This window comes from Chiroxiphia lanceolata, chromosome 6, assembly GCF_009829145.1.
Source record: "Chiroxiphia lanceolata isolate bChiLan1 chromosome 6, bChiLan1.pri, whole genome shotgun sequence".
NCBI lineage: Eukaryota > Metazoa > Chordata > Aves > Passeriformes > Pipridae > Chiroxiphia > Chiroxiphia lanceolata.
In genome coordinates, this window is record NC_045642.1 from 8,198,794 (window position 1) to 8,212,482 (window position 13,689).

The window sequence follows — 13,689 nt, forward strand, 5'->3', positions numbered from 1 at the left end:
GTTCTTAGAAAGGCAGCACTTTCTTCCCTATTTACACATTCCTTAATGCCTAGCTTTATGTTTAAAGAGGCCACGTGCCAAATTAAATGCAAAATCTAATCTGTTAAGCAACTGCAATTTTATGCTTTGGTCAGAATCACAATTACAACAACAAACAACACAGTCAGTGATTAATAACAGGCCTAACCAAGACTGATGTTATTACTGCCTATCTGATTTACTTACCCATTCCTGCTCAAGTAGTCTGGCAGCACAGACAGAGCTTCCACAAAGGTGAAGCATCCAGGATCTGTAAGGGAATGTCTGCCATCCATCAGCATCCAACTGAGACAGGCACTGCAGAAATTTCATTTTGTGCACTTTTCAGAATTTGTTAATACATCAGACCCAGCTCAGTTTTGGTCTGAACTTCTCCAAACTTCACATGGACGCGTTCAAGTTATTTGAGAGTTTTATCTTTGAAACATTAGCTTTCAAAAAAAGAATGTCCTCAGGTCTCCGAAACACTGTTTCCAAACAATTGTGAAGATTCATTCTCTCAGCACACGGCTATTTGCTAAGCTTATTTCTAGAGCCCTTGTTGACAAATGGTTAGCCACTGAAAGCTAACCACCAAGATGCTTGAGTATGTTAGCAAACTATTTATGATACTGTGATAGTTCCAAAATAGAGTACTATTATGAACTGAAATACAATCCTTTTTGCCCACTTTCAACAACCAAGCTGTAATCTCAGACTTGCACCATTAACTGCATGCTCTGCCTTTTAACCACTCTCTTCCATCAACAGCAGCTGAAGCTGCTGAGCCAGCATGTGCCTCTGACTATTCTTCCATGATTCTTTTCAGCCCACTGAAACTTTCCCTGAAGTATTTTGCTAAGAATTTTGCTGCAAAGCCCAGTTTACTGATTTAGCCGAAAGCCTCTTAAAGCAAGAAAAAAACCCAACCACATTTAGCACTTAAACACAAAGAAAGAGTCAGAACAAGACCAAAACCAGGCATCACCCATTATGGAAAGGCAAAGGACGGGAGCAATGCTCTTCGTGAAAGAAGAGGGTGTAGGGGTGTATGAGTGACATTGGGAAAACCCATGGTACCATTAGAGCTGTAACACACCATGTGGCTTCCTGCCTGGCCAGTCTTGTACATCCTGTCTTTCAGTGGTGCTGTTGACACTCCTGAAGGACCTGGACAAGCTCAAGAAGTGGCCCATGAGAACCTCATGAGGTTTAATAAGACCAAGGTGCTGCAAGGTGCTGCACCTGGGTCAGGGCAACCCCTGGCATCGATCCAGGCTGGGGGATGAAGATGGGGAGCAGCCCTGCTGAGAAGGACTTGGGGGTGCTGGTGGATGAGAGGCTGGACGTGACCTGGCCTTGGGTGCAGAAAGCCAAATGTATCCTGAGCTGCATCCAAAGCAGGGTGGGCAGCAGGTGAGGGAGGGGATTCTGCCCCTCTGCTCTGATGAGACTCCACTTGTAGTGGTACATCCAGCTCTGGGGTCCACAGCACAAGAAGGACATGGACCTGTTGAAGCAAGTCTAGAGGAGGCCACCAAGGTAGTCAGAGGGATGGAGCACTTCTCCTATGAGGAAAGACTGAGAGAATTGGGATTGTTCAGCTTGGAGAAGAGAAGGCTTTGGGGTGACCTAATCGCAGCCTGAAGGAACACTACAGGAAAGACGGAGAGGGAATTTTTATAAGGGCCTGGAGTAACAGGATAAGGGGGAATGGATTCAAACTGAAAGAAAACAGGTTTATATTAGATATTATATTATATTCTCTGCAGTGACGGTGGTGAGGCAGAGAAGACGTGGATGCTCCATTCCTGGAAGTGTTCATGGCCAGGCTGGATGGGGCTCTGACCAGTGTGGTCTAATGGAAGGTATCCCTTCTCATGGTAGGGGGATTGGAACTGGATGATCTTTAAGGTCCCTTCCAACTCAAACTATTCTATGATTCTATGATACACAACATCCAAAACATTCAATCACACTCAACTCAAACACTGGCTGAAATTTTTCTGGTAACATGAGTAATAACTATAGCACATTATGAACCAAATAATTAATTAATTAACCAGATACAGATAAATAAATCCATGTCAATCATTAACTGGAGCATTATTCTGGGCCTGGATTTGCGACTGATATATTGCTTTAATTATGATCAAACCACGGAAAACTGCCAACTCCCCACTAATTTGATCCTGCATGTCATTTGGCATACGGTCACTTTAAACATAAAACCAGACCTCAGAAAGCAATATTGCCATTCTGCATTGTGTAACATTAAATAATTTAAACAGAAAGAGGAAAATAGGAAGGTTTCCCTAAGGGGCAGTGTATATTAGCTAACACAGTTCTACAAGAGAGCTGGCTTGATTCTGTGTGGCACACAGGCAGAGGAGCCAGTCACTGTCTGCAGAGGTATATCCTCCAGCACTCCTGGACTCTAGAGATTTCTGTATTGAATATACTATTAGCATAGACAACATCTCATCATCAAAAGTAAAAGTTCCCTGCTCATCCCTGACATCTCCTTCCAGCTGCACACCACAACTGCTCGCCCTGAGCCAGCTCTCATTTCTCATTTCATGCAAAGGCAAGCTGACTCAGCTCAGCAAAATTACAGAAAAATGACCGCCGGCAAAAAAAAGCAGTAAATGTGCTTTTGCCAGTGGGGTGAATTCATTGCTCACCTTGTGGCCAGACCTCATCACCAGGAGTGAGAGGAGGGAAGGAGGGAGAGTAAAGCCTTCTTCTTTGGCTGTCAGCAAGCAGCTGAGGCAGCCCAGCCCTGCTGCCACACCACACCTGGAGGAGACAATTCCTTGGACCTTAGGCAGATGATTCCCATTAAACTGTTACCTTAAGTACTTAAATCTGTCTCCTAACCATCACATGATATTTTTGACTCTATAAAGGATTTATTTTTTCCAAGTGGAGACTGTTCATTTAGAGAAAGAAATGAGTGATGCAAAATTCAGCACAGCTCCAGGCTGGTGTGCTGCACAGACTGTTACAGTGCTTCAATTTAAGATTTTGGTCTTAAATGGAGTGAAAAATTGTATTAGCTTATATTTCAGCAAAATATATGTATTATATTAAATTCCTGACTTGAGAGAGAAGCACATACAATATCATTACTGGCTCTAGGCACTCAGTTATGAATTACAGTTCAGAAGGCATTTAAGCCCACCAAAGCTCAGTTTCTAAACAGCAAGTAACAGCTGCATTTGAAACAAAAGCATTCCTTAGTAAGACAAGCATCAAAGTATTTTCAATATTCAGAATTATTAATATGTCTAATACAACTTCTAATTACATTTTAATACATACACTTTAATCTACACATTAAAGTAACATACGTAAGAAACAGGATCTACCAAAGGAATTTTTTTATCACTGAACAGATCTTTCAGAAAAGCTGTTTGTAAGTATTCTGGATACCAGGATTCTGCAAAAGCACTTACTCTAAGCAGACCTTTTCCTTGTCTCAGAGAACAGTGTTACAAAATATCACTAGGTTACAAAAAGATAAAATGCACAAACTTCGAGGAAGATTTCCTAGACAGTGGGTGGCAACAAACAGCAGGGATCCATTTAATGAGAAAACTGGCTGGTCTCAGGACGAGTAGATTTATCTCATACACAGGAAGAACAAACCACTGGATAAACCGACTTTATCTGATGGTCATGGACACTTCTATTAAAACCATGTAAAAGAAATTAAACTTAACAGCTGTCACAATTTCTATTTCGCTCAACTTCACTATTCGATTACCAGAAAAAGGATCTACTCCAGCAATGTTCAGGGAAACATTGTGTCTGTGGCATACTGACAATGAGTTCATCTAGTGACCTAAACGAATTGTCTGTGTTTCCCTGCTTGTTGTGATTTCTCACGAAACATGATTTTACAGCCACATACACACCCCTGCCTCCCCTTTAGAGAGATCCTGTAATGAAAATACACAACATTATGGTGCTCTTTAAAGTTCACGTTGCCATTACTTGAGAGAAAAAAAAGAAATCAAACAAGACACTAGCAGTTTTAAAATTTATTAATACATCATTCCAAATTTGGGGCAAGAAACTCCACAGCAACACGCTCACTCCAGATAACCAAGTACTGCAGCATTTTGTATCACTTAGGTCCATGTATCACCCTCCTCTCAGGCCTATTTGAGGAAAACAATGCACTCTGAGTATAATAATATAATGGAGATTAGTAGAGATCCTGCAGGGAAATAAAAAACTGTGGGTCCTTCCCCGCTGGAAATGGCACTTCCAATAGTATCAGCAGCGTAAACGCTTCACCATTAGCATACAACTGGAGTAATTTTCTGTCATCAGGCCTCGTTCATATGTAAAACAGCCATCCTCCCGTTTCCCAGGGAAAGAAGGTCTCCCACCCCCCACATGCGCTGCTCCAGCTGCAAGCAATACAGGTGCTAACTTATGCAAACACGAGGAAAACTCACTCTGCTGGTTTCTGGCTTTGGTGCGCTGCTGCTTCTCCCTCCACCCTCTGCCCTGGCCTCTGGGTGACTTCTCTCGTCTCCTCAGCGCTGATGACTTTCGCACTTACCCTTCCCTTCTCATCCGAGCCTGTGTTTCTTCCTGTAGTTTTCTTTGCTGCTTCTTGAAACCAGGCATGAGAAAAGCAGAATCTCAGCTTTTCCTCCCGACACCTCTTACCTTTCTGCTTTCTCATGTAACGTTGATCACTCCACCTTTTCATTCCAGTGTTGATATTTCTTGTAACTCTTTTTTTTTTTTTTTTAGCATCTAATCTGATTGACTGTAGCCAAGTTTCTAAATGCATTTCACTACAGAATTCATTTCACTCTGTGGTTCAGCATTGCCTGGAGTGCTACAAACTGAATCTTCAAAAGGCTTACTTACTCATTTGCATACACCTTCCTGTTCTGAGCAATGCCTTCAGGTGCAGTCACCCTCTTTTCCAGACCATATTCCTTATCTTTACCTCTGAGGCACATTCCTCCTGCTCATCTCGCCCCTGGTACCTTCAGTCTGCAGGGAAAGCAAGACACAGTTCATCCACCATCCCCCTGCCCGACGCCAATGTCCCCTTTGCTCCTACCCTGTTCTATGCAGCTGGTGCCCATTTCCCTTATGCTTTGTTTTAATGAGCACACAGCAGAAGATACAGGAATATATACTGTCTGCAAACCAGGTGGCTTAGACTGCTCTAAATAAAAATAAACTGCTTTAGCCAGTCCTGGCTAAAGTAGGCCTCTAGAACCTCTCTGGCATTTCACCATTTAAAGTTAGACCGCTCTAAATAAAAGTAAAGAAAGAATAAATAGATATTCTCACTGTTCTCTTGCTAGTTGACTTTTGGAGAGGGACATTTTGCAAGGGCATGCAGTGACAGGACAAGGGGGAACGGCTTTAAACCGAAAATAGGTTTAGATATTTAAGAAGAGATTCTTAACTGCGAGGGTGATGAGGCACTGGAATAGGTTGCCCAGAGACGCTGTGGATGCCTCCATCCCTGGAAGTGTTCGAGGCCAGGTTGGAGGAGGCTTTGAGCAACCTGGTCTAGTGGAATGTGTCCCTTCCCATGGCAAGGGGGTTGGAACGGGGTGATCTTTAAGGTCCCTTCCAACCCAGACCACTCTGTAATTCCATTATACGATTCTGTCCAGGCTCCAGGCCTGCAACGACTTACTGATGGGGGGAATGCTTGAGGCTTTCGGAAAGCTCTAACATACAGACAGATAAAAGCGGAGGCGGAGGGCGCTGGGTCGGCGGGCCCCGCCGCGGGAAGGGGGAGGCGGCCAGGCGGGGGGAGCGGCGTCCCCGCCCGGTGATGGTGGCGGTGACAGGGGCCGGGGCAGGGCGGCAGGGCCGCCCCACAACCCGCCGCACAATGGGGCGGCTGCCGGGCTCCATCTTGGCGGCGGCGGCCGCCCCGGAGCCCGCGGCTGGCGGCGCTTCCCCTCCGCGGGAACAACATGGCCCCGCCCCGGCTGCTCCAACAAAGCGCCGGCGCTTCGCTTCGCTCCGCCGAGGAACCGGCCTCCCCGACACCGCCACCCCGCCCGTCCCCGCCTTCAGCCCCCCCACCCCGCCCCGGTGGTGGCTACGCCGCCCCCCCGCCACGCTCCGCTCCCGCCGCCGCCGCGCTTCCCCCTCAGGGCCGCGAGTCACAGACCTCCAGCTCCTCCTCCTCCTCCTGCTCCCGCTCCCCCCGCCGGCGCTGCTGGCGGCGGCCCCGGCGGCCCCTCCGCCGCGGCCTCCCTGCCCCCGGACACGGAGCTCCGTGCGCCCCAGTGCGCTGGCGGGGGAGGAGCGTCCCGGGAACGCGCAGCCCGACATGGGGCCGGCGGCCGCGCAGCCCCCGCCGCCGCCCGCGGCTCCGCCCGCCGCCCGCCGCTGAGCGGAGCGGAGCGCAGGGGCCGCTCGGGGCCGCGGCGCTGCCCGCCCCGCATGAGGCACCGCTCCCCCGCCGCGCCCCGCTCGGTCCCCGCCGCCGCCCTCCTGCGCGCAGGGGCCCCCCCCGCGGAGCCCCGATGATGGACAGGAACTACCCCGCGACCCCCGGCTTCGCCGAGCCCCTGGCCCGGGCGCCGCGCCGCCCGCCGCCTCCTGGGCCTACGAGCGCGGCGCCGGCAGCCTCAAGCCCAGGTGAGGAGGGTCCGCGGCGGGCAAGGCCGGGGGGCCGCGCCGGGGCCTGGCCGAGGGCGGCCTGGCGGGGCAGGGCAGGGCGAGGGGCCAGCGGGGCCCGGGGCGGCCGGGCCGGCGTGGGGCGGGCGGGAGGCCGCGTCCCGGCGGGCGGGGGGCGGCGGCGGGGGCTCCGCGCTGTGCCCCCGCTGTCCCGGCGGGGCGGGCGGTCTCCCCGCCCCGGAGGCTCGCGTCGGGCTGCGGCGCGGGTTCAAGAGTTCACGCGTCCCTGCGCGGCTGCCGGAGGGCCGCGGGCACCGGCGCTGCCCGCCCGAACAAAGCTGCCCGCGGCCGGGGCACCGCGGCGGCCGCGCCGGCATCCCCCGCGCCCGCCCCTGGCCCCGCGGAGCCCGGGGAGCCTCTACCCTCCGGGGCGTGCGGAGCCTCCTCTCAGCTAAAACTTCAGTCCCGCGGAGACTTCTGCAAAGTTCCGGGAAGTGCGGGGGGAAAAATACGGGATATCTTATTGGCTTCGGGTTGCTTTTTGATTGTGTAACTCTGCCAGCTAAAAGGAGTGTTTTCTGGGCGATGAGGTTTTTCGTTGTCGCCTGCCTTTTTCGTGTCTTGTGGCTTGATTTATCCGCAGTTCCCGTCTCGGCGACGTTTAAAGGTAAAAGAGTCTCAGGAGCTAAAAATACCCCGTCAAAATAGATGCGCTTATAGATAGATGACTTTGCATTTGGTTCTGAAAGTGGTCGGACGTGTCTGATAAGATTAATAGATAATCAAGTCAGAAGGACTGGTGCAATCATCTAGCGTGACCTCTTCATAATGCAGGCCATAGGACTTATTTTTCCCCCCAGTCTGTGTTTGAAACAAGAGTTTACGTTTTAGAAGGTGCAGTTGAAAATTTCTAGTGAGGCAAAATTCAGCACAATTCTTGGTAAAGTATACAAATGTACTGATTTGTATTTTATTTCTGATCTGAAGAGGGCTACCTCTAGTTTCTGGCCACTGAATCTTACTTACAGCCCATTGACGCTGAAAATCCCATTAAATATCATATCTTCTTGACTATGAATTCTTATGAATTTTGCTTAACTTCTTGCTTTACTTACTTTTCTTAAGAACAAGAACATAATCTTTTGAAGTTTGTTACCAGATATTTTATTTTTTTTTTTGCTACTTTAGTTATTCTCCCAGTTTTCTCTTAGATTCCCTCCAATCTATTGTCACCCTTCCTGCATTGTGGACATTGCTTTTGAGAAGCAATGAAGTCAATATTAAGTAAGAAGATCATAAGACCTCCCTGAGGTGTGAGACTCTAGTTTCCCTATTTCCCACAGAATTGCAAGGATGGGTGGTTTTTTGGACAAACCCTTGCCCCATGAAGCTGTTTAGCCAGGTTCTCTGCAGAATTGACTACCTGGCAAAGTAAGGTCTCCTATCATCCTTTCCAGTTTTTCTTCTTAATTGTTAACTGCTTTTGATCATGTCACTCACTTCCACCAAAACCAACATAGCAACATGTCCTTTCTATGTTGCTTTTGCCAGTTCTCATCATCTGTTGAGGATCATGCCCTCTATTCCAGGAGGGAGGTTTGGATTTTCCAGGTCATTTAAGAATATGTGGTGCAGAAGCAAAAGTGGATTTCTGAGGGTTCTTAGAAGAAATGCAACTGCTCGATGATTTTTTTTCTATATTAAAAAAAAAATAGCCTGGTTTTAAAACATAACCTTAATCTTTTTAATAACTGCTATATTAATGCAGTTCAAATTGCATATTTTGGGAATTCCTTAATTGAAATGTCATGGAGAAAAGTCCCAAGACAACTACTGTGCTGAAGCTCACTGGATCAATGCCTGCTACCTATACCAATCAAATTAGTATTACTGCCTCCATATATGATCTGACAATATTTATGCTATGCTTCAGGAGACAATGTCAAGAAGACCTTGCTTTAGTTCTTTAAAGTTTCATCTCAAGGCTTTGTACACAGTGATGAATGATGCATTTATAATGTGTTCACTAAAACATTAAAACTTTTTTTTATCTGTAGCAAGAAGAGGGAAAACACTATGAATCATATTTTGTGCTTCAAGTTCTCCTGAACTGGGTTCTTGGAGCTCATGTCATTTTAATAAGAAATAATTTACCCTGTTGGACTCAGTGTTAAGTAGAGTCTGGGCTTGCAGAGGTGTTTTGGTTCCTCTGTAACATTTGTCTTTGTATGGATGGAGCCAGTTGCTGGGGGATTAGGATGCAAGAGTGATTCCTGTCGCTGCCAAGGCTTGCACCAGCCTGGAAGGAAATTGTGAAGGTACAGATGTACTGTAAGGGAATATGCTGTCCATGTTCTTGACTTGTGTTACAGATCACTTCGCATTTTTCAAAATGGTGTTTCTGATTGTGGCTGACAGGTAGTCACCTGAACAGCTGAAGCTGCATTAGCCTGATGTTAAATTAAAAAATGTCTGTCATGTTCATCTGGTACTTGCTGGAAAAGAATTCAGCCTTTGGGTGATACAGATAACAATATTTCATTCAAATTTCATTTCATATTGATGCTGTTGCAGGCTGTGTCGTGGCAGGCCACGTTCCCTTTGTGTGGAGAGCCATGTTCACAGTCTCAGCTCATCACAATGATTTCTCCTCCCTACAAGCGTTGCTCCTGTCTTCCTGCGCTTCACTTCAGCCATCTGGTTTTTATCCTGCTCCTTATTTCTTGCAGGCATTGTTTTGTCTGTGCAATGGCACTATTCTTATCAACTGAAAGGAAATGTGTGGTGAAGTGTTGTAAGGACATTGCTGCCAGGCCTGCTGTGACATAACCGTTCCCATGGAACGGGAGAAGATGGTGAACTGGGGATGGAAGCTGGTGGAAATCACCTGAATCACTGTGTTAACTGAGCAGAGGTTGCTCCTGCTGAGGAGCATTTTGGGACAGTGCAGCCACACAGCCCCATAGCAGGGGGCTAAGGGGATGCTCCTGCCCTCTGCTTTCCCCTTCCCCCCCACCTCTTACACAGGCTGTCAGCATCCTCAAGGAATTTGTGATGGTTTGATGGGCACACTGCCACTCTGACCTTTTACTGTAGCTGCTAGAAAACCTTACTTCTGTGCTGAAACTGTCCTTTTGTGGCACAGCCTAAAGCTATTGAATAGCAGAGAAGGTATGTGCTTACTGGTTATTTGCTAGAGAAAAACATGGTATTCAGAAAACAGGTGAACGTGTAATAGTTTGAGAGACTCGTAATTGCTTGGAAAGAGAAATAGGAACAGGTGGTAATGGATGAGGTTTCTGGTTTAGTTTATGTCTGACTTGAGGTTTTATTCAGAGAAGGATTTTTAGGAGTGGAGGGATCTCACGGTTCTTGTTTGGTTTTTCCCATAGCTCTAGGACTCAAATCTTCTACTATATGTGATTAAAAGTCAGTCACAATTATTTCGTTGGTGTTGTAAATTTTGTGGTGACTGCCATGGTCTTTGTTTCTTTATGCCCAGTAGTCTTCTGTCCATTTCTGCCCTACCCAAACACATGGGGGTTTATATGGTTTAATTCAAGATGGTTCTTTGCAATAGATAACACTGGCATTTGGTTAGTGTGGTCTATGTTCATAACAGCCAATCTAAGATAATGAGTTAGTTACAGTGAGAGTTCATATGCAAAGTTACATAGGTAGGGGACCAATGCTTTTGTTATAAATGGTTATGATGGGTTTTTTAACTCAGTTTTGCATAGCTGTCAAACTAATGCTTATTGTAACAGCTGTATGATAATTGTGATTTTAGTCAAGGCTCAATTTTAAATTCTAATGGATTTTTGCACAGCTATAGAAACTCTGAAAGTGCAGACAGCGTGTTTTAGAAAAGAGCAGAACGTTTTCTTTCATCAAATGAAATTGTTCTGAGAGGTGAAACCGATGTTTGTCGTTAAACACATATCCTGCAATAAGTTCCCTATGGCGTAGTATTTTAAATGTTGAAAAGAAAGCTGGTAATCTGGGAATATACTTAGAACATTTGCTGTTAAAAGGCACAGGAAGATTAAATAAACATATAGAAAGGTAGGTCAGTTTCAAATCTTACCAAACTTTCTGTCATAGTTTATATCTAAAACATTTATAAACATTTATACATGCAAAATAAACACCAGGAATCTATGGTGTAGCACAGATACCTTACAGGGACTTGCCAGCTTTTCTTGGTCTCCTTTTCTCTTTCTTTTTTTTTCATTTGTTTTAACCTGCATACAGCACACACAGATCACAGCTGTGAGAAGGTCAAAGACTGAACAGAGGCTGAATGCTTTCTTGCTCTATGTCCCATCGCTTTTCCCAGGTGCAGATGTGTGGTCATCTTGCAAAATCGTTGCTAGAGTTTCTAAATGAGCCAGACAGGCTTGTTTGGAATTACCTGCTGCTCGCTTTATTTCGTTTAATGCCAGCTTCACGTGAAACATTTCAAGCCGTGTCTGTCACTCTGCCGCAGTGAGCGGTGGTGGCACAGAACAGTGTGCAGAAGGAACGAGCTGAAACTTAGTCTGAGGGTGCAGTTACATGAGATGGCTGAACTGGCTGCTCAGCCTCACTGCTGCTGAAAGGGGCTCCCTTCCTCCTCCCCTGTGTTGGCTCTGGTGTTTTGTGCAACTGCACGGGGAGCTGGTCTCGTTTGTTAATCCATGAGGAAACTGTCCTGGCTGAAATGGTGAACGGCTTGAGCTGGAGAGCTGCGCTGCTGTACCTGTGCTGTCCGACTGGGATCCAGAGGTGGCACCAGGGAACGAGCAGGGAGCAGAGCTGGAAGGAGTGAGCTGTGTGTCCTTGGCAGAGATTCTTCCCGGCAGTCTTGGACACGTTTTGGATGGGCTCAGTCTTGCCACGTCACTGTCTTTAATGAACATCCCACCCAAATTGTACCACCTGCTTCCCTGCCAGGAGCACTCGGTAGGTGTCTGTCTTAGCTGAGTGCTTGACCTCTCTTGAGATCACCTGGAATGATATTTTGGATGTGAGCCCTTTCCCACAGAGGCAACAACTTCAACACAGGTTACTGAATACCTTGTTCTGAAAGAAAGGGGGGGTTGTATTCTTCCACCTATGCAAAAAGCGTTTCAGTCCCATAGACATATTTTACCTTTCGTCCTGTTAACTTTAACTGTAGCTGTTTACCTTATACCCCTTTGTTTCTTCTGTGCTTTTGCCCACCTTTTATTTTTACTTGGAGATGCTGTTGATTCTGGCATAATGCTGTCATAGGAAAGAGGTTGTTTTTAGAAAAATCTTTGTTCCTGTCAGGAAAAAAGCACCTAAGACTGAACTACATTGATTCTAAACAGTACTAGAGCTCTTATAGAGTGGGTGTATTTGCTTGGGTATTTTTGTTGTATTTTGTCAAAGCATTCACAAATTTGCATGTTAAAAAGTTACTTTGTGTGGTGAGTGCCTATTCCATACATGAAATAAACAAAGGAAAAACCCAAAACCCAGTTAAAAGGCAGCATATTAATAGTCTCACTTCAAACCTTCCTTAGCAACCTAAAGGGTGACAAAAATATCTTTGAGCAGCATGCAGAGTTCAGCCTTTCCAGCAGGGCATTTTTTGCTGTCCCATGCAAGTGACAGGGAAAGGAAAATTCTTAGAATTTTTAAGCAAAGAGAAATGTCCTCAGAGAGGATGGAGCACTTGGTTATTAAATACTAGATCTACTTGTCTCACTGGGCGGATTTCATAGTTTTTGGGCTTACTTCTGCTATTGTCTCACCTCTTGTCACATTCCTTCTTTTGTTTCATTGCTCTGGACAGACACTTGCATCCTCAGAACCTTTCTGACTATGGGCTGCAGCAGGGAGCTCTTATTCCTGTATCTCTGCATGCTTGGAAGTTTCTTACTCCGAAACAATTCAACAGGAACATACATATGTTTAGACAAGCTTTTATTTGCCCATGTTGCTTTTCTTCTTTTTCATCTTCCCTCTACATGCCTACCTGTGTTGCTTGCTTAGGACTTGTAGAAGTGCAACCAATTAGACTCAGCAGGAAGAAGGCACCCTTAGGCATCCTTATCTTACAGTAATAGTGTTTACATAGGAGGATACAAAGGAACATTTATTCCTTAATAACCCTGTAGGAATGATACTCGGGGCTGTCATCCATCTAGATTTCCTTGGAGATAGCCCTCTTTGTGTGAGAAGAGGTGGAGGGCTCTAGCTCTTCATCTAGCGTTTCCAGATGTCTGGCAACCTCTGGAATTCCAGAACCTGCCAGACAAAGGGCCGCAGCTCCCGTGTGGTGTGTGTGCAGCTGGGAGGGTGTTCTGTGGTGACACTGAATGTACCAGTGTGTGCTGCACGTTCCGTGGTGCTCTTCTTTCTGACCAGGAAATCCCTCTCAGAAAGATGGCAGCTCGGTGCTTCACACCACATCCTGTTTACTTTCTCTCGTCTTCGTGTCAAAAATTCCAGTGCTAGACAGTAAATAATCCTTCAATCCCTCTGTTCCTCCCATTTCATTATTCTCTGCCGAGTCTGCCAAGAATAGGATTTCTAATAAGTTTTTCTTGAATGTGAACATTTGCTCATTTGCTGTGCAAAGAGTTTTTGTAGACAGCCAACTTCTTCAGACTCCCAGCACAGCCATGTGTTAACTACCTTCAGTTGCTGGCACTGGTGACCTGGATGTTACTGATACTCCAGCACCACTGGAAAGAGATGGGATTTTCATCTTTTCCCCTCCAAAAAACCTCCATTTTGTTAATTTTTTTTAAGGGAATACAGATTTTTCACCAATTAAAGGATATTTTTTTAGTGCGTGCGTGTGTATATACTGTTTTGATCTCAACACTTGCTTTTGTTTAGATAGCTGCATGATCATCAGGAAATCTTAAATCAATATCTGAGGCATATTCAAGGAATTTGATTCATATAATGGAGTTTTTCCCATCTCAAAATAAATACCATGTAGCTGTAACTGTTTTTCTACAGTTTTGAACAGTGTAGTTTTTTTAGTTGTCAGAAGCAGCCGTGTTCACATGGTATTTTCAGCTAAATAGT

The 13,689-nt window shown here is 46.1% G+C and overlaps 1 protein-coding gene and 1 long non-coding RNA gene across 3 annotated transcripts in view; one reads left to right on the forward strand and one right to left on the reverse strand.

Moving 5' to 3' along the window:
- Positions 1-4,049: 4,049 nt before the first annotated feature.
- On the reverse strand, positions 4,050-6,312 carry LOC116788120. The gene is made up of 4 exons (XR_004357546.1): positions 6,188-6,312; positions 4,912-5,040; positions 4,488-4,647; positions 4,050-4,184 (listed from the first exon to the last, which is right to left on the reverse strand). It is a non-coding gene; the product is annotated as an uncharacterized LOC116788120 (long non-coding RNA).
- A 253-nt stretch (positions 6,313-6,565) lies between these two features.
- Positions 6,566-13,689, forward strand: part of QSER1 (glutamine and serine rich 1) — a 43,742-nt gene continuing 36,618 nt past the window's right edge. Inside the window, exon 1 of one of the 2 annotated variants that reach the window (XM_032690531.1) lies at positions 6,566-6,660. The gene's annotated coding sequence lies outside the window, so the exon portion shown is untranslated. Of the gene's footprint in view, positions 6,661-7,207; positions 7,307-13,689 lie in introns of those variants that run through there. The other variant, XM_032690532.1, reaches the window with a different exon arrangement.